The sequence below is a fragment of the Oreochromis niloticus genome, linkage group LG2 (assembly GCF_001858045.2).
Source record: "Oreochromis niloticus isolate F11D_XX linkage group LG2, O_niloticus_UMD_NMBU, whole genome shotgun sequence".
In the NCBI taxonomy this organism is placed as follows: Eukaryota; Metazoa; Chordata; class Actinopteri; order Cichliformes; family Cichlidae; genus Oreochromis; species Oreochromis niloticus.
The window spans coordinates 29,042,216-29,065,086 of NC_031966.2; positions in this window are offsets into that span (position 1 = coordinate 29,042,216).

Sequence of the window (22,871 nt, forward strand, 5' to 3'; positions counted from 1 at the left end):
AATGAAACATGCTGCTTTTGATTTGTTTTCTTATCTAGTGTGTGTGAGGAAAATGAACATCATTATTTTATCTTTTTTCCTATAATCAGAAACTCCGCATTATTAGACAGCAATGGCCTCCACTTAGTCGAGACAAACACAGACATCAAATGATGTCATGATGTCTGCCCTTTGTTGTGATCTAACAGATCTGATTGGTTGTAATTGAATGAGTATGTTTCTCTTATTACCACACAAACTGAGATTGAAGCAGGGGCCAGTTGAAGTAACGGCAAGAGGGATTACGATGGCCCAAGCAGCAGAATCGCAGAATTGCTCTTTAGCTGCTGCCTCCTCAGTCAGAGGAATGTGCCGTAGGGTTAAGTTGAAGGAGAGAGCTTCTCAGGCCAACCATAAGTCACCCAAGTGGCTCTACTTTAAAGGCAGAATCCCACAAGAGCTAATTGCATGTCACCCATTTTTAGCTAGAATATTTATCTGAGCTATATATATTGATAGTGCTTCAAGGTGCTCGAAAAGAAGAGCAGGATGTGCGTGTGTGTCTATGAAAAAGGCCACTTGTGCCGATGTATTTTTACCACTGCCAGCATTCAGCGCCTTTAATTAAGCAATAGTATTAATACTGTGCTGTAAAAATGCTCTGTTAAAAGCAAATGTTCTGCATTTACTTAGTAAAAATATGTCGCTATAGCTACAAAAATAAACTCAAAATACTAAAATTAAAAATAGTAAATACATAAACTGGCATCAGTGGGTACAGTATGTTGAAAAAAAGCAACACAGTTACCAGCTGTTAATTGTTAACATTATCAAAATTATATATATTAAAGTTATTAAAGAAATAAAAGGAAAAAGAGAAATCTCATTTTGTGAAGCTGCAGCCAGGAAATACTTTCAAACAAAGAGTGACTTAAATTGATTAACAAAATAGTGTGGCAGCTGCCAGTCAGCTTAATTGATTCTTTTTAAACTGTTTGTTAAAAACAAAACATGTCTTTTTAAGATCTTCTTTTGTGTATAAAAATATACAAATTAATAACTGAAGTTCTATCTTACTAACATTATTACTGTTAAACTGGTTTCTGTTTTTATTAAAGTAAGAAAATGGCATTATGGTTATTGTCAGCCTTTAAAATCTCCAATTCTAACCGTATCCCAAAATGGTCTATTGGATTGGGATCTGGTGACTGTAGAGGCCATTTGAGTACAGTGGACTCACTGTCATGTCCATGAAAGCAGTTTGAGATGATTTAAGATTTGTGACATAGTGTGTTAACCTCTTGGAAGCAGCCATCAGAAGATGGGTAAACTGCGGTCTGAAAGGCATGGATATCGTAACCAACGATACTTAGGCAGGCTGTGGAGTGTAAACATGCTCAGTTGATTCTAAGCGACTCAAAGTGTGCTAATAAAATACCCACCACAAATTTATACAACAACCAGCAGCCTGAGCTATTGATACAAGGCAGGGTGGATCCAGGCTTTCAGGTTGTTTACACCAAATTCTGAACCTACCATCTGAATGTTGCAGCAAAAATCGAGACTCATCAGACCAGGCAACATTTTTCAAACTAAAGGTTGTCCGATTTGTGGGAGGCTGTGTGGACTGGAGACTCAATGTCCTGTTCTTAGCTGAGAGGAGTGGCACTCCGTGTGGTCTTCTGCTGCTGCAGCCCATCTGATAGAAGATTCGATGTGTTGTGTATTCAGATAAGCTCTTCTGCATACCTTGCTTATAGTGAGTGGTTAGTTAAGTTACTGTTGCCTGCCTATCAACTCAAAGAATCCGTCACCAAGGCATTTTTGCCCAGATAATTGCCATTTACTGGACATTTTCTCTATTTCATAGCATCCTCTTTAAACCATATGGCTGTTTGGAAAATCCCAGCAGCAGATCAGCAGCTTACGAAATACTCTGACCAGCCCATCTGACACCAACAGCCACATGTTCCTCAAAGCATCTTTCTTCCTCATTTTGATGCTAAGTTAGGGTGACCAACCGTCCTCTTTTCCCCGGACATGTCCACTTTTCGCGTTCTGTCCGGGGGGATTTTCGAGCTTGATAAAAATGTCCGGGTTTTCCTATATTCCGACAGAGGACCCATGTGAGTGACGTCATCCTTGAACTGCTGCTTTGTGAGTTGTTCTGCGCTCACAGACGGGACAGACAGCGCACAGCAACGCGCGTAATAATGTTTAAAAGATCCCAAAGCACAAGTGCATCTTTTCAGATGAACTGCAAAAGAAGTTTCCCTCGTACCAACCCAGTACTGGTAATTTTTCTTATGCAGATGAGGCATTATTTCTGTACCATTATTTAATTCAGGGGCTTTTCGGCTGTTTTTTGCACTTGTTGACTTGTAAAAGCCTATATGACATAGTTTACAATTCACAATTCACAGAAAGCATCGTTTAAATATGTTTCTTTAAGCAAGTTCTTAATGACTGAGCCAAGTGTCCTCTTTTTTGGAAATCAAAATATGGTCACCCTATGCTAAGTCCAAACGTCAGCAGCTCTTCTTGACCATGTCTACATGCTTAGATGCGTCTTGTGATTGTGAAACAGTTGAACATGTGTACCTAATAAAGTGGCTGGTAAGTGTCTTTATGAAATACCTCTGTATTTTGAATATGCCACACAGTACTGCTTACCTAGTAAACATTAGCATGCTAGCACTGTTTAGCATGCTAATATTAGCATTTTGTTCAAACTCTGCCTTCTGTGCTGGCAGGCTCTCAGACTTTGTTTTAGGACAACACATTGATGTCATCAGTGATCTCATCTAACTTAGAACAAGGAAGTACCACATCAAAAAGTCTATCTGTTGGTTTCAAAATAACTAAAGGAACCAGCCTCAGCAAGGAGGCTGATGTATCAAACTGGCATTCAGTACTTTACACTTTATTCAATGTTAAAATGCAATTCTGTTTCTGCTTTTCATTCTGGTGCCGATTAAATTTTAATGTCACAGTGTTAGTGGCTCATTGATCACTTTATGCCAAGTATCACAACCATCCAAGTATCATGAGAGAAAAGGTTTAATCGCTGTATCCCAAGTAGCATAATCTATGCTGGTGAACATCTGCAGTCTTTTTCCTGCTTTCTTCTATGCTAAGCCCATTACTCTCCTCAAAATACAAATTGAGATGTTTCCCTCGAGTGTTCAAAAGTCATATTTACCATTTTTTGCACTGTAAAAATAAAGCTTTTTAAATGCTTTGAATGATGTTAATTAACAATTTAATTTCCAGGATATTAATCACGTTAAGCTCCACCATGAACACATCAGCCAGTGGCACTTTCAATGCAGCTAAAAGTACAGCGAAAAGACTTCCTTACACACTTTATGCACTTCCCGTTTAAGCTTTTTTCGGCATGAAATACAGAATCCCATCTTTGCAGCAGTGTAGTCATAATCACATCATTTCTCCACATATCATCAAGGCTAGCTTATATAATGGACACACCTGCCAACAAGTCCCACTTAATCATATTAGTGAGAAAGCGAGGGTTGTGTATGTCTGACTTCTTCCTCGCATTCCTTAGTTCTGCAGATTTGTTTATCTCCCACCTTAGTATATGTTACTACAAGGCAATTTAATCACACTCCTTTTGTGTTGGTTTTTTAGCAAAGTCATGGTATGATGGCTGCTGTAGCTCAGAGCGAATTGAACCGAGTCACTCCTCCTTGTGTGGGACAGATGCCCAAACACTGTGGCAACCTTGTTGAAAGGGACCTTTGTAGCTGTCAGGAGCGGTGGAGGGGGCTGAAGAAGCACATGCAGCGCTGTGAAAACACTCACATGAACATGTTCAGACACTCTGACAATGTGCTTCATTTACAAGTCAGGATACAACTTATTTATCAATTTGCTGTTCTGCAGCTTTCAGTGACATCATGTAATCTTCAGCTGCCGATTGAGCGTGCCCAGATGTGAACCAGAAATCCCTGAGCTCCTTTAGGAAGAAATGGATGTTAAGAAAGCTGCATTTCCACGACAACTAGGGCCAACTCTGTCTGCTGATAAAGATCATGTGATGCAATCCAAAGCTCCAGAATGACTTTTAATGGACCTCGGGGCAGGGTTTTCTGAAGAGCTTTTCTCAAGGTCAAAAAAAAAAAAAGTTGTAATATTATTGCTGCTTGTTTGAATGTAGGCTATAAAGTCAAATTACATGCTTTTGTGGGGTCTTTTCACATAGGCTGTGTGTGCAGCTTATAATAATAAATAAACAGTTTAATTTGCCCAGACATTTTTAAGCAATGAGAGACAGCAGTAACAATTAATACTGTGGCAATGAAAAAACATTCATTTTAAAATCACGAGTATCGGCAATACCAATTCAACAAAACAAAATTTTTCGTTTTTTAAAGCTGATCGAATAGTAAAATATATGATCAAACTTGACAGTCATCCTAAAAGGCCACTGGACACTTACTTAAGATGTTGTTTTTAATAATTTTACAAATTAAATGAAGAAAATGCTTAAAAATTTGCCGACTTTCCCTCTAAAACAAACTGTTTTCCCCTGAGCTGTACTTCCTCACAATCCCTTACTTACCATAATACACAAAATCAGTCCAACAACTGCTCCTACGCAATCAGCATTTGAGCAACCCAACTTGACACATTGGTACATCTTAGGCCCCCGAAGGTTCTCGTCAGATGCTATGAAGTCACCACGTTGCCTAGCAACCGCCTACCAATGGACTGAAATGACCCATTTGTTGCATTTATGCACATTCAACACTTTTTTAAAGCATTGTGTCGTGTCAGTAACTTCTTACTGATGTTCACAAACCTTGAAAAATACATGATGTATTATGAAGCCATCACCTTGCCTAACAACCACCTAACAACGGACTAAAATCACAGGCCAAACAATACGGTACTGCATAGGCTTTTACTAGCAGACTTACATTCAGAGCTCTTGGATTGCTGTGTCTCTCTCTTATAATGTTTCTGATATGAGATCTTTTCATCATCTAACATCTCTAGGCGCCGGGGCGAGATTAAATACAGCATCTCTATATGCTGCCAGATCTTTATTCACCCAGAGTCTCATTAAACTGTCATTCAAAACTATTTAAAACAGTACAATGGCCTGTCTGCTACATATCTGTTTTTTGAATAGGTCCAGAGACAGGTACTGTCTCATTTGCATTGATTATTATCAGAATCTTGTCACTGATGTCTGTGTGTTACCAATGAAAATTATGATACTGTGCAAGTACTATTCAAGCATAATAAAACTAACTTAGAGTTCAATTATTTGACCTAAGACTAAAATCTGATGAACATATCAAAGTCAGGTGGCTGTGATTCAATTGGTAAAGCAGGTTTTGCATTTCACATGGACCCTCCACTATACTGGTGAAGAGGTGAATAACAACCCCTTAAAGACTTAAACTGCTTGTAAGAAGCACAACTTGCTTAACATTTGGCAACTTTTTCCAGTTTTAGGGCCCATTTTGATCTCTATGTCTAGACTCTGAAGCTAGTTTTGAGAATTATAGTCCATTAAAACTGGCGTGCCCTATTGGCAGATTTCTTTTTTCATTTTGCTTGACACGGGACAATTGGATTATACTTAAGAATATTTGGCTTCTTCCTAGTGGGGCTGGTGCCATCCTGCCAAGATCTATAGAGCTCTCTGCGGCCTTCAGAAAAGGCTATCAGTGGGTGTCTATCAGTCTGGCTGTGGGTTTAAAAAGATCTCCAAATTATTTGAAATAATTATTCTGCTATAATGGCTCAGATTTCAAATGAATGCCAGTTTTTCCAGGCTAAGGGCAGACTGGTGATGGATGCAGAATCGGAAAAATATTACAAAAATTTCACCTGCATAAAAAAAAGGCTTTGCCGTCCAAAAACATAGAGAATGGACATTAAGATGATGAGCAGGTGTTTTTGGAATAATGTGCTGAAAGACAGAGTTGTCTGGCCACGGGAAAAGCAGAAATATTAGGCCCTGACCCGCAGACTTCAGGAGAAACTATGAGAAATGGTGGCGGGAATATTAAGTGTTGAGGTTGTTTGGCGCCTCGGGGACTGGGCAGCTCACAGTCAGTTATTCAATTATTAATCCTGCATCGCGTCAAAGAGTGCTTGATGATAATGTGAAGGCATCTGTCTGTCTGAAATTTTCAGTGAAAATGTAAATGGGTTTATCAGGAGAATAATTATTCTAAAGCACACAGAGAAACATATCAAGAAAAGGCTCAGGAAGGAAAAGATGGAGCCAAAGCCCTGATTTGAATCCCTTTGAAATGCTGTTGGGAGATTCAAAACACACGGTACATAAAACCACTCTTGAAGGACACGAAAGAGGGGTCAAAATGTAACAATTGTACAAAATAGCTACAGTAATGGTTTTTTTGTTTGCCACAGAGCGCAATACCGGCTTTCAAGGCTTTATATTTACTTCAGACTCTCTGGATGTTTTTGATAAATCAGTAATTGTTGAAGTCAGCAAGGACTGTCCAGATTTATACATAAACATCACAATTTCCTTGGGCTGTTCTTACTTTTTTATATTGTGCGTATTATATTGCGCATGAGCACACCCCGCCTTGGTTGTGTCACTGGTGCATTTATTCTTTAAGCCTCGTAGCAGATTTGTGCACAGAGTGTCTGCACCTATTAAACTGGTCTGCTGGTTTCTGCTGCCAAACCTCTCGTCTTCTGGCTTTTTTTATTGCCTCCTCTAGTCTGAGCCAATTGCTGAAACCATATTGCCTCCTTTAAGCATCCCGACTCAAACAGTATGTTCTCTAGCAAGTAAACCGCAGCACGGGTGAGCTCTGCGTGGATGGATTTGCACATTATTACAGTTCGAAATTAAAGATGCGAGTCACCAGAGCCTCAGCTTCTACTGAGGACAAACAAAAAAAAGCTGACCTTTTTATTGTCGCACTGTAGAAAGGCCACGCTTTAAAGCTATTTATGACCTTCTGTGGGGGCCAGGTGGGGTAGGGTTTAATAGAAAACACTGAACAAGGAACAGCAAGAAACTTTGTGAAAGTGGCAGTGGGCGTCCGCTTCCGGCGTGCTCTGTGCAAGGCCCACAGCAGGAGTCCCTCTTAGCAAGACAAACACCCTTACGTCTGCCTGCGTGTATGAAAGCGGAAAAGTGTTTTTCAGCGTTTAAATTGAATGTCAAAATCAATGTCCAGATTTCGTTTTGATATGGCTGAGGGTTGTCATATCACATTAAGATGGATGCCCTGTGGGGAGGTGTTGCCAGGAAGTGCGATGAGGAGGATCCTTTCCTCCAGGAGGAGCTAATCAATATGCCTCTCAGACACTCTCTTTTCCAGTCTAAGCACCACTTTTTTTTAACACTGCTGACACAGTTCAATTAAACTTGTGCTGCAGATAAAAAAAAGTCCCGATTCAGTGGATGGAGCCGAGTCTAACTCATTTCAATTTCAGAACACTCAATCATTTCCCAGCTATTTAATCTCCATTCCACACCTTTTTTAATATAGATGATCAAAACAATTAAGTTACGATGCATCTGGATCAGCACTTGAAAGTAACCCGATCGCTCTTTCATAACCTGCGCGTGCATGCTTGTGTGTGTGTGTATGTGTGCACTGAGATATGACAGATAACACCTTGCACAGCGTGGTTGCATCCTCTGTCATCACTCCATCAGGTGTGCCCCGACGGAGGCAGAACAAGTGTGGAAATGATTATACTGAGGTGCCTCGGGGCTGTACAGAGACACCTGATCAATATTCAATCTCAGTTATTTCACCCCGCATTACCATCTCACGGGGCGCTGCTCGATGACTGGAAGGGCCGTCTCTGCTCGTTGAGACTGAGAATCGCTTAATCAGAGAAAGTAACTAGATTTAGTGGCGTCAATAGGAACATGTTAGCCAGTGTGTTTGAAGCAGGTCGGGATATTCTGTTCAGTCTTTGATGCAGGAAGACAAATTGAGGAGGATTCCTCCAGCACCTCGAGACAGAAATCGTTTCAGTAGTTGTGCCAGTGAGTGGGAGAGATATAAGGTGCATTAGTGAGCTGTTAGTAGTGTTTATTTATTTTGTGGGTAGCAATATTAGCTTGATGACAAAAGTGAAACAATAGAAGAGTGCTTAGAAAGTGCACTGAACACTGAGGCCAGTGGATATCTTTTATGGTGGATTTGCTTCATAGTACTTGTGGTAATTATCCAAATACAGTTACTGAAGAGTTTTTGGATGTGTTACAACCCTCTGGCATCAGGGGACGACTTCCTTCCAAAGCAAAGATGAATCACAAAAGCGCAGCACTAAGATATTTGCCCATTTCTGGTTTCTGGTGGCACCAGGAGAATCCATCTATTGGAGAACCTTAGCCAATTGGTTTTCATGACAGCAATAACTGAAAGCAGCCACTTTCTTTATGAATTATCAGTCTCTCATTGCTGTGAAACTTTCTGGCGCTTTTCTTCTCTGTTTCGAAAAAATCTGTTGTAGAGTTGCTGCTGTGCTTGGGATCGCTGTCCTGTGGCTCACTTTGGGCCAAGCTGTTAAACAGATAGCCTCACATTTGACTCTAGAGTATTTTGGTAAACAGAAGCGATCACGGTCGACTGAATGACTGCAAGGTGGCCAGGTCTGGTGGTTACAAAAACAGTCCAAATCATGCTGTGCTTGACAGTTTGTACGAAGTGTTTGTGCTCATATCCTGTGTTTGGTATTTGCCAAGCGTGGAGCTGTGCATTATGGGTAAACACCTCCACTTTTATCTCGCCTGTCTTGTGGTTTGTTTAGATGGGACTTTGTAAACTACTCCGTGCTGTCATGCTCTTTTTAGAGAGAAGAGGTGTTCCCCTGCAAACTCTTCAATACAAGCCATACTTGTTCACTCTTTTTCTAATTGTGCTGTCATGAACATCTCACATGCTAACCGAGGCCCGAAGAGTCAGAGATGTAGCTCTCCATGCAGTGCAGAGTCTGACTCTGGGGTGAATTTGTGGGGATGTCTACGGTGGCCCTGAGAGGCCAAACGGACTGCAACTTAAGAAAACACCAGCAATAAGAAAAACACTGCAAAAGCACACAAAACACAACAGAAATAGGAAAAAACAAAACAGAAATAGGAAAAAACACAAGGGAAGTGTTTCTGGGGAGACAATAACCAGACGGACCAGTTGCAGGAACCCAAAACATGGTAGGTGTGTTTTATCATGATTCATATAATACTGATGATGGATTTTTAGGCTAATAGTTAGGCTAACACACTTACCACTCATCTTTTCTTTCCTCACAAAACCGATAGATCCTCCACTTCTTTTAAGTGTTTCCCAGCGCAATTCTTAGCATATTTTGGCTCCTGCAACTGGTCCGTGGGTTATTGTTTCCCCAGAAACACTTCCCTTGTGCTTTTGGAAATCTGTTTTTTCCTATTTCTGTTTTGTTTTTTCCTATTTCTGTTGTCGTTTTTCTTATTTCCATTGTGTGCTTTTATAATAATAATAATAATACTAATGGATTGCATTTTATATAGCGCTTTTCCAGACCCTCAAAGCATTTTACAATTCATTCACACACTGGTGGAGGCATCACAAAATGTTCTTTGCAAACTCCTTTGACTGGTGGAGGCAAGCTACAGTCATAGCCACAGCTGCCCTGGGGCAGACTGACAGAAGCAAGGCTGCCATATCGCGCCATCGGTCCCTCTGGCCATCACCAGTAGGCGGTAGGTAAAAATGGTAAATGGCCTGTATTTGTATAGCGCTTTCTAGTCCCTAAGGACCCCAAAGCGCTTTACACAACCTGTCATCCACCCATTCACACACACATTCACACAGGTGAAGGTGAAGTGTCTTGCCCAAGGACACAACGACCAAGACAGACAGAGCTGGGGATCGAACCGGCAACCTTCCGGTTACAAGATGAACTTCCCAACCCCCTGAACCACGGTTGCCCATGGCAGCGTTTTTCTTATTGCTGGTGTTTTCTTAGGTTGCAGTCCGTTTGGCCTCTCAGGGCCACCGTAGATGTCCACTGCTCGGAAGATTGTGGGATTATATAAAGACATACCTAAAAGCTTGAAACCAGCAAACTGCCAAAACTTTTACTTTTTTAGACGTGCTCACACTCACTGATGAATATTTAATCAAATGCATTTGATTAGCAGCACCTAGCTGCTATTTGTCCTTTCCTATGGAGGGAGTATGGGTGTACTTAAACATAGATATGGAGAGCCGATCCCGATTCAGACCAAAATTTAACTGGGTTCCACTTTTCCCCGTCTCTTCCCCAAGTTTCATTTGGCTCAGGAGCTTTAGTCTTATCTTGCTGTCAGAGTAGAGAGACAGAAAAACAACAGGCAGGCAGACAAACGGTGCTGAAAATCTGCCACTGCCTCAGTAGCTGCGCTGGCTGTTTCAACTTTTTTCAAGGAAAATACTCCTGTGAGCATTGCAGTTGAGAAGAAAGATGGCTGAAATGGGGTTTAAGTTTGCTTCTTAATGGGGAACAATAGGCCTGGTATCACAGCTCTGCATATCTACGTCTATGAGAGTGGACATTACACTGAGTTATGTGCTCATAAAATTTGTTACAGCAACTATACTGAAAACAGAAAGTCTCTTTATGGTATGAGAAAAAAGTGTAATTGTGAAGTTACCGAGTCATTTGTATTAAAAATTGCTTGGGGAGTTGATTATGTTCAGCCTGTTAGAACAGAGCGGGAAAAAAAGCCAGAACACAATGAACCAGTGCCCTAGCATGGACACGAGGAGAAGTACCTGATAATAGTTGGAAAATATTACCCCATCTTCCCCACAGGCTGTGAAGGAGACAAAGCAAAGAGGTACAAAAGGTAACACTTGAATTGGTAAGCATGGAAGAAATAGTACGCCATCATTTTCTGTTACACCCATGACTCCACAAAATACTAAAAACGTGTTGTAATTTAAATTAGAAACGATCATCTTGCACATTTTGACCAACTTGCTTATTAAAAATCAAGAATTAAAATAAGCTTAGTGCTTTTCTGATAGTTTAGAAAATAACAGCTTTCCTCCAAGATCCTGGTAGACAAAGGAAAGAAGACACGGAGGAAATTCTCTTATCAAGCCACAGATAAATGCCCTCCGTCACTATAAAGCATTCAACCTTGTGACTCAAATGACTCAAATTAAAACTCAAAATAATTTAAAAGGTTTCTTCTTTTGATTATATAACTGTTATTACATAATAATATAATATAATAATTATACTTATTTATTTATATTTAGAATGATAATTTTTATTAATCATTCTTTTGAAATGTTACTATTATATTATAATGCCAAGTTCTTACTAAGGTTATGTCACAGCTGTCATCTCCTCCTGATGTTTAAGTCATCAAACAGTCACAAGGTTTTAAACGACAGTTCTTTTAGGAGTTAAGCTGGTCGACAAAAGCTAAAAACTGTGTACATGCATAAATAGCTTTGGGTGCGTTACACTAAAACACCAACAGCAGGAAACGGCACAGTTCTCATGTTGCCTCGCTTGTTGTTTATAGCGTTGGGCCAAGATGTATCTAAGAAACTTGTTTACTTGACCTCGCACGACAAGGCTGCCGAGGAGTTTGCTGTTGAGTAAGAAGCAGGGACTGAGGGTTTACACTGTTTGGAGTGTGTTTTTCTTGAAAGCCTTCATGAGAAAACAATGAATCTTTAGGTCAAGCAGGAATTGCACAAAACGTTCATTCAACACAGTGTCCTATATGATTTTTGTTCTTGCAAATATGCATTCTTTCTGTAGCTGAAAAGTCATTCTAGGCGAGGCCTGAAGACCGAGCTTTGTCAGTACAAGGCTCCTCTTTATGTCAATGGAACAGAGGCCATGACTTATACTTTCAAGCTTATGAGCCTAGATGACTGCACAAAGAGCTTCCAGCGTGGATCACTGATGTGCACAACTGACTACATTCGAGCAGCTCTGTTAGCTTCCTGCTTTAATCCCAGAGTAATGTTCTCTAAAAAACCCCCAACAACAACAAAGGAACAGTCACACATTTACTCTGAGAGGTTTTTAATTTAGAAAACCATAAAGAAGCTTTCTATCACTTTAATGTTGGCACTTGAGTGTCAGCTTGCTGTCACGCATAAAGAGGTTTATATTGTGCTTTAGTGCAAAGTGCTTTGCATACTACAGTATGTGTACAGCAGTACAGCATAGGCTGTCTCATTTGTTGATGATTTAGGTTTGTCTGTCATTCAAGTTTTTTCCCTTATCAGGCTTTAAAAATCTCATGAATTCAGTTTATTAAAATGAAAAGCTTTAAGTCAAAGGTCCAGCCCCATTGGAAGAGTTGGTGGAGTTTGTAGTGGAGTTTGTTTAGTGTTTGGTGCTTTTAGCAGTTTGTAAAGTTGCTGCATAGAAAATTAGTTCAATAATTTACGTAATATTTACGTAATATACAGTCATGTGAAAAAGAAATTGAATGTAGCCAATTCGAGTGCATCAGTCATCTCTCCTTATTATTATCTCTGGCAGATGTCCAGTCCAGCATTCCCAGAATTTGCTGTTTTTCACAATTAGCGGGTGCTTTGGGAACGTGACCCCCTCCAGATTTCAGCTACATATCTGTCAGTTCTTTCATGTTAGGATATAATGAACATAAATCAAGTTGTTACCAGGTCAGAACAACAACACATGAGACATCCCACTGTGTCGCTGTTCTTTAGAACAAAGACTAAGCCAAAATAAAGAAGTGATGTGTGAATAAATGAAGTACACCCCATGATTCAGTAGCTTATAGAACCACCTTTGGTGAAATAATCATTTTCAGTCTCTCACATTGTTGTGGAGGAATTTTGCCCCAATGTTTTTTTTACAAAGTTGCTTTAGTTCATTGATGTTGCTCTTAACGTGTCTTAGCTGTCAGACAAATCGCTTCACATCTGAATAATCTGCTATTCATGGTCGATCCAATGGCTGCAAAACAAGCCCAAATCATCACCGCTCCACCACCGTGCTTGACAGTTGGTGTGAGATGTTTGTTCTGATATGTTGTGTTTGGTTTGCTCCAAATGGGATACTGTGTATTATGACTAAACCTGTTCACTTTGGTCTCATCCATCCAAAGAACTTTGTTCCAGACATTTTGTCGTTTGTTCAGATACAATTTTGCAAATCTTTGAGAGAAGGCGCCTTCTCCTGGCATCCCTTCCAAACAAACCATACTTGTTTGGTCTTCTTATAATTGTACTGTGATGAACTTAAACACTTCACACGCTAACTGCAGCCTTTAGAGCCTGAAATGTAGCTCTTGGGTTGTTTGCAGTTTCTCTGAGCATTGCACGGTTTGATCTTGGAGTGAACTGACTGGGACATCCATACATCCACTGCTGGGAGGATTGTGGATTCACACCTGAATGTTCCAGAGCAGCTGCTTTTATAAAGGTGATCATCAGTTAATCATTTGCATTTCATTAGCAGCACCCAGCTGCCACTTACCCTCCTTCCATAATTCCTATGGAAGCAGTGAGGATGCACTTAGTTTTTCCACGCACTGCTTTTGCATTTAGGCTTAATTTTTGTTAAATGCATAATGACATACTGTGGTGTTGTTTATCTCAGGTTATATTTACCTAAATTTAAGATCTGATTAGGACCTGATTATTTGTATTGTCTCCTTAAATGTACTTTCCTTTTTACATGGCTGTATGAGACATGTGATATAGACTTGTCTTCTCATATATTAGTTGCCTTTAGTACTGCTCTAAAGCCACCTTAATGTCCTCTCAGATTTTTTTTTTACTATCTGCCGGGACCAATCTGACCTGTGTAGTTTTTGCTATTTGCCACAAAGGACTACAAAGCTTTTTAAGCTTATAAGGATTAATGAAGTAATGCAATCTAGTATATGCAGTATATGCAAATGCAAGAAATGAAGAACTGAAGCTAAGCAGGGGAAGAGGAGATAAAACATAATTGGTAAAGTGCCTCAGCTTGATCGGGGACTTCCACTGCAACTGTACTGTTGTTATTTATTTATTTTTTTTTGTGGGTTCATGTTGTTCTCCTGAGTGTTAAAAAGCACCAATCATTGTAAAGGGCTTTACTTTCTGCACGTTTTTTCCAACTAATCACAACTTTGTTTTTACCCAGAGAAAGTCATGACGAGCTTACTTACTGCTTCCTAGCAGAGAAATGTCAAGATGACAATATACAGAGAAAATGGCATAGTTTCTGAATGTCACCCTCTCTTTCCCCTGTGTTTTTCACCTTTTCTCCAGGGTTTCGATGTGTCTTCAGTTTTCCTTTGTCACAGGGTGCTAACCCATGCTTCTTCATCCCCCTAAATTGCGCTCTTTCTGATCACGTAAAAAAATTTCTTAGTTGCACTGAAGTAGAGAGGAGAAGGATTCTGGAGGAGCAGAATCCTGAACAAAAACTGTAGAGCCATTGTTTATTTTCACAGAGCTTACTTTCTGTGTTGTATATATGCATCAACAGATAATATAGCTGATTAAACTACACTGTATTCAGATTAATCTCACACAGTGCAGTGTTTCTATCCTTGTGCAAGTTGATCATCATGTTACGGCTGCTCTCAAAGTCTAGTTTATTCGCTTTTGTATTTTGATAATAACAAACATTAATCCTCTCCTATTCTTCAGATTTCCATTAAGACAGCAAGTTTTCCTTCCATCTTTGGTCCTGCCACTCATTCTCACCCCACAACAGTTTCCGAGCAGCAGTATTGCCTGTCCCCACCCATCTAAGCCCAGCTCTGCCTTCAGCGTTCACCTCCTTCTATTATTATTAAATTTCCCAAAGGCAGTATTGTTGATTTGACTGTAGCGTACTGCTTTTGGGTGAATCGTTCCATGAAAGTAAACCTCCTCCTGTGAGAGCATGCTGGTTTAATATTAAGAATTAGGTTTAATAAAGTTATTAGTCTCTCTGAAAAAAAAAAATTAAACCCTAATTTCAATGACTGCATTTAATGATCCAAACTCAAAGCTAACTTGAAAATGTTGCACACTTATAGACTGTAATTTGATATTCATTCATCAACATATGTATTTGCAAAGCACTTTACAGTGGTAATACACACACAGACGCACATTGGACCAGAGGCACGTTGGAACAAATTACTAACCCTTAAAAAGTGACCGAATTAGTGGTCACTTTTTTATTGGATCTAGATTTTATATTATAATTTAATTTGGTACTGTGTTTTACACATAAGTTGTGATTTCAGTCACTCTCATTTGATGTTTAGACTTCAAAACTACTTAGTTAAGATGCATGCTTCTAAAATGAAATGCATTAGATTTCAAATTGTGATAAATGGTACCACTGTGCACGAAGGGAAAGAAAGAGATCCTAGTCTTAACTACTCTGTGAGATGGAAGCGAACTAGTGAGCCGTACTGTCGATTCCTCTGATGGGGTTCATAGTCATACATTTTATTTACATATGTTGAATAAGTATTCGGATGTTGACGCAGCCTTAGAATCTGCAATAATAATGTGAGTGAACATCATAAATGTGGCAAATAGGGAAGTCTTAAAATAACTTGTGAACTAACAATATTAACTTTTTACCCTGAAAATGACTGAAAAAGAGACAAAACCCTTCAGCAAGCCTGGAGAACTGTTGCTGAAGACCACTTTTGACTGAGTCTGTGGACTCAGTGTTTTTGTTTGTATTATTTATCCTTGATTTCATGATGTGTTTTTGCTAGCCTCTTGGTTTTGATTTCTGTCTCTAGTATTCCTAGTTCCTTAGCATTTCTTGTGTTCTAGTTCTTAGGTTGCGGTTCTGTGCTACTTCTGTTTAGTGTACAGTCATTTCTGCCAGTGTGTTCCCTTTGTTCTCTGTCAGCTGAATCCCCTAGTCAAGTCCGCCTCTGTTATGTTTCCTGTTTTACTTTGAAAGTCTGTGTACTATGTCAATGTGTTGAGTTTTGCTTCCCCTTTGTCTTGTCATGTCAGATTACTCCCAGCTGTGCTCTCCTCCTGTTTCACATCCCCTAATCACCTCAGTATGTATTCAAGCCCTGTGTTTTTTCCCTGCCAGTTGTTGCGTCCTCCACGTTAGTTGTGTGTGAATCCCTCGTCTTGTATTGTCAGATCATATCAAGGCACCAAGTATTCTCGGTTTAGTTAACCTTCCTAGTTGGAGTTTTATTTTTGTGTGGCCAAGTTTTTTATGCCAGCAAATAAAGCTGCCACTTTTGAGTTAACTATTCTGTTTCGGAGTCCTGCACTTGGGTCCAGCCTTTGCCAGTCACACAGCTCACCGTGACAACTTTAAAAATTACAAGGGTCTCTGACTCCTTGGAAAAGTATAAAGAAACGAGGAGTGAAAACTTTTGCACAGCACTTCTTCATGTGGCTGCTGCCTTTAGGGGTTGTTACGGCAGATCATCTGCTTCCATCTCATGCTATCCCTAGCATCCTCCTCTGTCACATTGACTCTATGCATGTCCTCCTTCATTACATCCATGAATCTTCTCTGAGGTCTTTTCCTCGTGTCTGCACGCTCTAGCTTCAGCGTTATTTGTTAAGTTTCCATAATTTTTCCTTAATCTGCACATGTCCAAACCATCTCGAACTTGCCTCTCTAACCTTATCTGTGTCCATCCTCGACTCCCCCAATGAAAATCTCCTCATTCTCTTCTTAGCTGCCCTCACTCTCTTCTTACTAATCCTCTGAACTTCCTGATTCACTAACCATCCTTCATACCATCCCTTCTCCTGTCTCGCATTGTATTGATTCATAAGTGTTAGTTAGTTTCCATCTCTATCCTTAATCATCCTAACCTACTGCACATCCTTTCCAGTTTAATCTCTCTGCCTAACCAATCAGTACAACTCCTGCTCTCTTTCCTTAGTGTTCAGTCTCACATACATACCTTTTCCTTTGAATACTACTGCTCTTCCTCATTCTACCACCAGGTCTCCTTGCCTTCTTTCCTCTGCCTTGAGACTACACCCAACACCTTCCTGGCAGTTTCCCTCACCACTTCAGCTCTACTTTTCCAGCCATCTGGTATCTCTTCACTACCACCCAGAGCCTGCCTCAACCCCTCCCTGAACTCTGCACAGAATTCTTTCATCAAAATCCACCGTTTAACCCCTGCTTCTCACTTTACTTGCTTTGTCTTCTTAGTTTCTAAAGTCATTCTACACACCGCCATCCAATGTCACCTAGCTACCATCTCCCCTGACACCACTTTTCAGTCTTCTATCTATTTCAGATTGCACCCTCTGCATAAGATGTAATCTACCCGTGTGCACCTTCCCCCTATTCTTATACATCACCCCATTTTTCCTCCCTCTTCTTCAAGTACATGTTCACCACAGCCATTTCCATCCTCTTCACAAAATCCACTACCATCTGCCGTTACACGTTTCTCTCCTCAACACCATACCTACCTAACACCTCACCTCCTCATCACCTCTGTTCCCTTCATCCATATGTCGCTGCAGCCTGCTCCAATCACTACTCTCTTCCCCCGGAAACACTCTCCATCACTTCATCCAACTTACCATACAATTCCGCTTTTACTACCTCGCATCCAATTTGTGGGCATACAACATGACAACATTTCAGCTTCAAACTCATGATTCTGCCTGACGCTCTTCACCTCCACAACACTATTCAGATACTCTTCCTTCATGATTACTCTTACTCCATTTATCTTCCCATCTAAACCATGGTGGAACAGCTTGAATCCACCTCCCATGCTCCTGGCTTTGCTTCCCCTTTTGCACCGTATTTTCAAGACACCCTGAGTTAAGATTTTGTGATTAGATATAAGATTGCAGTCCTGGTTAGATGGGAGTTTTTCCTCAGTGAAGAATGTCTTTTGTTTTTTGTTTTTCAACTTATGAAACAAAGTTCAAACCTAAGTGCATCAGTGTGTGTGAGGAATGAAAAAAAAGTGCTCGTAATGCATAATCAGATTCCACCAAGGAGTGTGTGTTTAGCATATTCAGGATTGGTAAATTTTTATGGATCATCTCCCCGCAGTGCAAATAGAAGTGGGCTCTATCCCGGGGAAGCTTGCTGTAAAGTCCCTCGTGCCACAACCTCCTGGTGTTGCAGTAAGATTTAATTTCCAGTAAAACAATGAGTCTTAACATGCATCAGAGCTATTTAAAGTCCAAGGGACAGCAACAAGTGTTGCTCGCATGGCTCTCCATCAGCAGTCACAAGACCTCAACCCCAGTGAATATTTGGCATCATTTGAGGAGGAAAATTTTCAAACAACATCACAAGACATGCTCTGGGATGCTCTAAAAAGCGAGCTGGAATTTTGTGTTTTGTGTGGTAGAAGAAAAAAAATAGTTACGTGAGGTGTGAGTTCTGATAAAGGCAAACAGTGAACAAAACCAGACTTCTAAAAGGGTTTCAAACACTGAGAGCAGTATCGCCGTGGCAGAGGCGGAGTGGAAAATCTGATTAGTGACCAATTGCATGTAATCTGGGGTTTTAGGCTGTATCCACACTGATAAAACCTGAAAACAGTTTTCTCTCCTGCTGGGCTTTGTATCTGTGCCAGAACTGCTCTTTGCAGTTTCGAAATCGAGCTTTTTGGGAGCGCTGACTATAGTAGGTGAACTAACAGCGCACGTTTCTTACATAACTTAGGAACGAGCCTCACGGTCTTTTGTAGATGCTCCAACCATGCTCTGATCATAATTATTGAGCCCTTGTCAATCTTCACGTTCATTAAATATATTTCAGACCTTGAAACGCACTAGTTTTAAACCATGATTAACTTTATTCACTTCCACAGTCAGTGGTTTTGCTTCACAGACATAGCAGACCAACAGGAAGTCAGCTTATTTTGCCCCCAGATCTCTCCGCCTCTGTTTAATTCTCTAATAGCTGATCACATGAGAGAGTAACGTGGGGAAGCTGCTATAAGCGTAAAGTTGATGATATCGGTGAGGATGTCAGAGCCTCGGAGTGGAAAATTCAAGACAAATACACATCTGTTAACACTTGGCAGCAACATGTCTGATAGGTGATCTCATCGCAGGTACGGGTTTGAATGCAGCTGAGATCCACTGGGGAAACTGACACACAGAACCAGCACCAGCACGTGTACGCACAAGCATCACAATGAAGGATGATCCACTCATTTACATCCTCTGTGTACACAAAAGTACGTACTAATGCACTTTCCAGCGCCTACAGTGATGTGTTATAGTGGACTCAAAGATGCTGGGAAACTCGCCTGGATGACGACGAAGAATCTAAGATGTTTGATCTGGTTTTCTTTGAATTCACAGCAGCAGGCTGCAGGCCATGTTTATTTGCACAAGAGACATGACATGACGTCCCTTTAAACCAACGTAGAGATGCATGTTAATGCCAGACATGAACAGGGTGATGTAAATTTCATCATCAGAGGGTGAATGTGAGGCTCCTTGTAATTATCAGCACACGCTCTCATCTGTTATGACTTTGCAGACTTGCTACATTTTAAAGGTAACAGCTATGCATGTCACCTTCAGTCTACTGCTTAATTATGTTGTCTATGTGCTCATCTGCAAGCCACCGTAACATCTTAATGTGTTCTGAATTTTGATTGATTCGACCGCACTCCTCACCGGATTACAGTGTGGATGTGACATTCACATTTTAAACTTTATTCTCTTAATCATCTGATTTATTTCATGCATGCACACAGAGAAGAGCTCTCTCTGCGGATCGCTCTCTAAAGCACCACATTCAAAGCGGCTTCCCTCTTATTAGTTCTGGTGCTCATCAAATTTTTACACTGTGTGGTGCTCGAGGGTTTAAAGTCAATACTCTTAAAGTCCCCGAGTGCCATCGTGTTTAATTTGTACGTGAGTGGTCACAGTTGTTGGAGATCAGCTCCAAATCACCCAACAATCTGCTTCCCATTCACTCGCCAGGCGATAAACCCGCGAGGCAGGTTTAAGACTGCTGCAGTGCACGCTTGTGTCACATCCACATCCAGCTCTCTCTTTCCATCACGGCGGTGCATGTAAACGTTCGCTCCACCACGAGTTCTGCCACGCTGCTCACCTGAAAATTATGCTGACGCGCGCTGCTGTCGCTGGCGTCCCTACAGCATTCAGACGCCTTCCTGCACCCCGGAATCCAGTCGCATCTTAATACTTTCAAATGTCATACATAAACACTGTGCACACACGTTCCCATAATCATCTGTTTCATTTGAGTCAACTTCCTGAAAGCTAAGCTTTCTGATTGTGACAAGTTCTGGCTGTGCTTCCTGCGTGACTGAATATTTTTATGATTGTCTACAAATTCCGCTTTAAGAACTGTAAGAGCCATGAAAGTCGCAACAAGAACAAAACCAGTTTTGTGTTAGAATTTGTGCTCCGGTTTTAATAAAAATAAGGCAAAAGTAAACAGTGTGGCTCATTCATGTGTTCAAGCAGTTTGAACAGTGACAGAAAGTTAAATTAAAGCAGACTGTGGCTCCACAGATGATCCCTGTTAATGCTTTTGGTCTTCAATATTATTACTGAATGAATTCAGGCTGAGTTTGAGTTTGAGCAGAGCTCCAAACACAAACAGTATTTTTTTACCTTTACAGAGATAGATTTTCAAGTAGCATCAGCATTATTGTGAGAGAGCTGTGCTACTGCAACATTTTAATATTCAGTGAAGTTTTTACAGTCAGTGCCGGCCCGTCAGGTTTAACTCCAGCAACTCCTGAGGAGCATCAGCTCACGTTTCCCGCATTCTCTGTAATGTTTCAGCAGCAGAGTGGAAAATGTGTCAGATGTGCAGCTTTTCTGATATCATCATAATGCTGGTTTCTTCTGTAATGCAGGCAAATAAAAAATAAATAAAAAAGAAAGAAAGATTTTGGCTTCCTTTCTCCCGGCAGAGACCGGAGTGTATGGAATCTATAATTGAATTTATGTTGTCTCCGGTGGGAAAATATTAAGTGAAGCTGGGCTGGAAAGGATCTGCTTCACTGAGATAGGAGGGAGAAGTCAGTGCAGATGAGAGGTGAGGAGGAAAATGTGATTTATATGTTAGCCTGGATCATAAAAAGGACTCCTGTCAAACCTTTGATTGAATCACGGCTGGAACGCATTCATGTTTAAGCACTGAACAGGTGCTGCTTGTACCAAGGATTGCGGAGAGGAAGGCAGGATGACCCGTCTACCTCGACCGGCTTCAGTAATGAAATGTGAACACAAGAGTGAGATCTCCCTTTGAAAAGAGCTGAAAATCACATTTTAAAAGGGCGAGCTGGGGCAAACCCCTACGAATAAGAAAAGTAAAGGTGGACTGAAAGTTATTTTCATTTCAAATTAAAGTCTACTTCAGAAACATAATCATATAAATGCATATCCAGTTGGTGGACCTGTTCTCTAAAACTGCTACTTGTTCATTTCGTGCCATGATTTAATGCAGAACATTTCTGTTTCCTATAAAGAAATTCGACCGTTGGCTTGGTTAATCATTGCTTGATTGGCAGTTTGCTTACTAATTACTAATTAATTTCTTTCATGACTCTAAGAAAATATCTGACATTTATTTAATCACTTTTCATCTTTGGATGAAAAGGTGGACAACACTTCATGCAATGGGAAATATAGTGATTTGATCCCCTGCTGGATTTGTAAGTTTGCTCACTTACAAAGAGATGAACAGTCCGTGGTTTTTATATTAGTTTCATTTTAATGAAGAGAGACCAAATATCAACCAATAATCCAGAAAAACAGATGACATAAAAGTTATACTTTGATTTGCATGTTACTGAGTGGACTAAGTATTTGATCCTCAAACAAAACACAACTTAGTACTTGGTGGAGAAACCATTGTTGGCAAGCACAGCAGTAAGATGTTTCTTGTAGTTGATCAGCAGGTTTGCACACATCTCAGGGGCCACTTTTCTTTATAGAAACTCTCTAAATCCTTTAGATTTCTTCCTCCACATATTTTCTATAGGATTCAGTTTGGAGACTGCCCACTCCATGACCTTAATGTGCTTTAGCCGCTCCTTTGTTGCCTTGATGGTATGTTTTGGGTCAGTATTATGCTGGAAGGCTCAGCCATGACCCATCTTCAGTGTTCTGACTGAGGGAGGAGGTTCTCATCCAGCATTTTATGCTACATGGCTCTTCAAATCTTCCTGCACCATCAGCAGAAAAAAGGCCACAAAGTAAAATGTTTCGATCACCGTGCGTGCCGTTTCTGTGCGCACCAACAGTCGTCACCTTCTCACCAAGCTGATGATCCACTGACAGCTCTTTGGACTTACTTGTGGAGGTTTTAGGAGATCGAATGCTTATTTCACGGCATGCAAATTAGTTTTTAAGTTTTATGTAATTTGTTTTTCTCTATTTTTGGTTGATTTTCTGTCCCTTTTCATTAAAATGAAACTACCATAAAAATTAGAGACTATTCATTTCTTTGTAAGTGGGCAAACTTATGAATTCAGCAGGGGATCAAAAAGTTATTTCCCCTGCTGTATCAGTGCAGCTGCTGTCAGCAGACAGTTAGACAGACCAGAAACAGCCAGCCAGGCCCTGTCTGAAGGTTTTGAAAATTCGCCTACTAGTACTTACAATGCTCACTAATTAATTCTGTTAAAATCCCTATAAGCAGTTTCCAGCTGTCATACTAAACTAAACTAACAGTCTTATCCTGTCAAAAAATTAAGAATTTTACTTTAGGCAATCTCCTTTAATAGGAAAAAAAAATCTGTAAAACTCCTGTTTTAGCTACCAGGAAGATTTTGTTCAACTGTGTTCCCAACTTTCAAATCAAAGATCCAAAGAAAAGAGGAGTGGGGGTGGTGGTCGTTGATGAAATCCTCTGCAACTTCACTGCACTTAACTAAAACAAAGACTGAGGTCGATATCTCATTCAGGGTCATTTCAGTGCACTGGTGT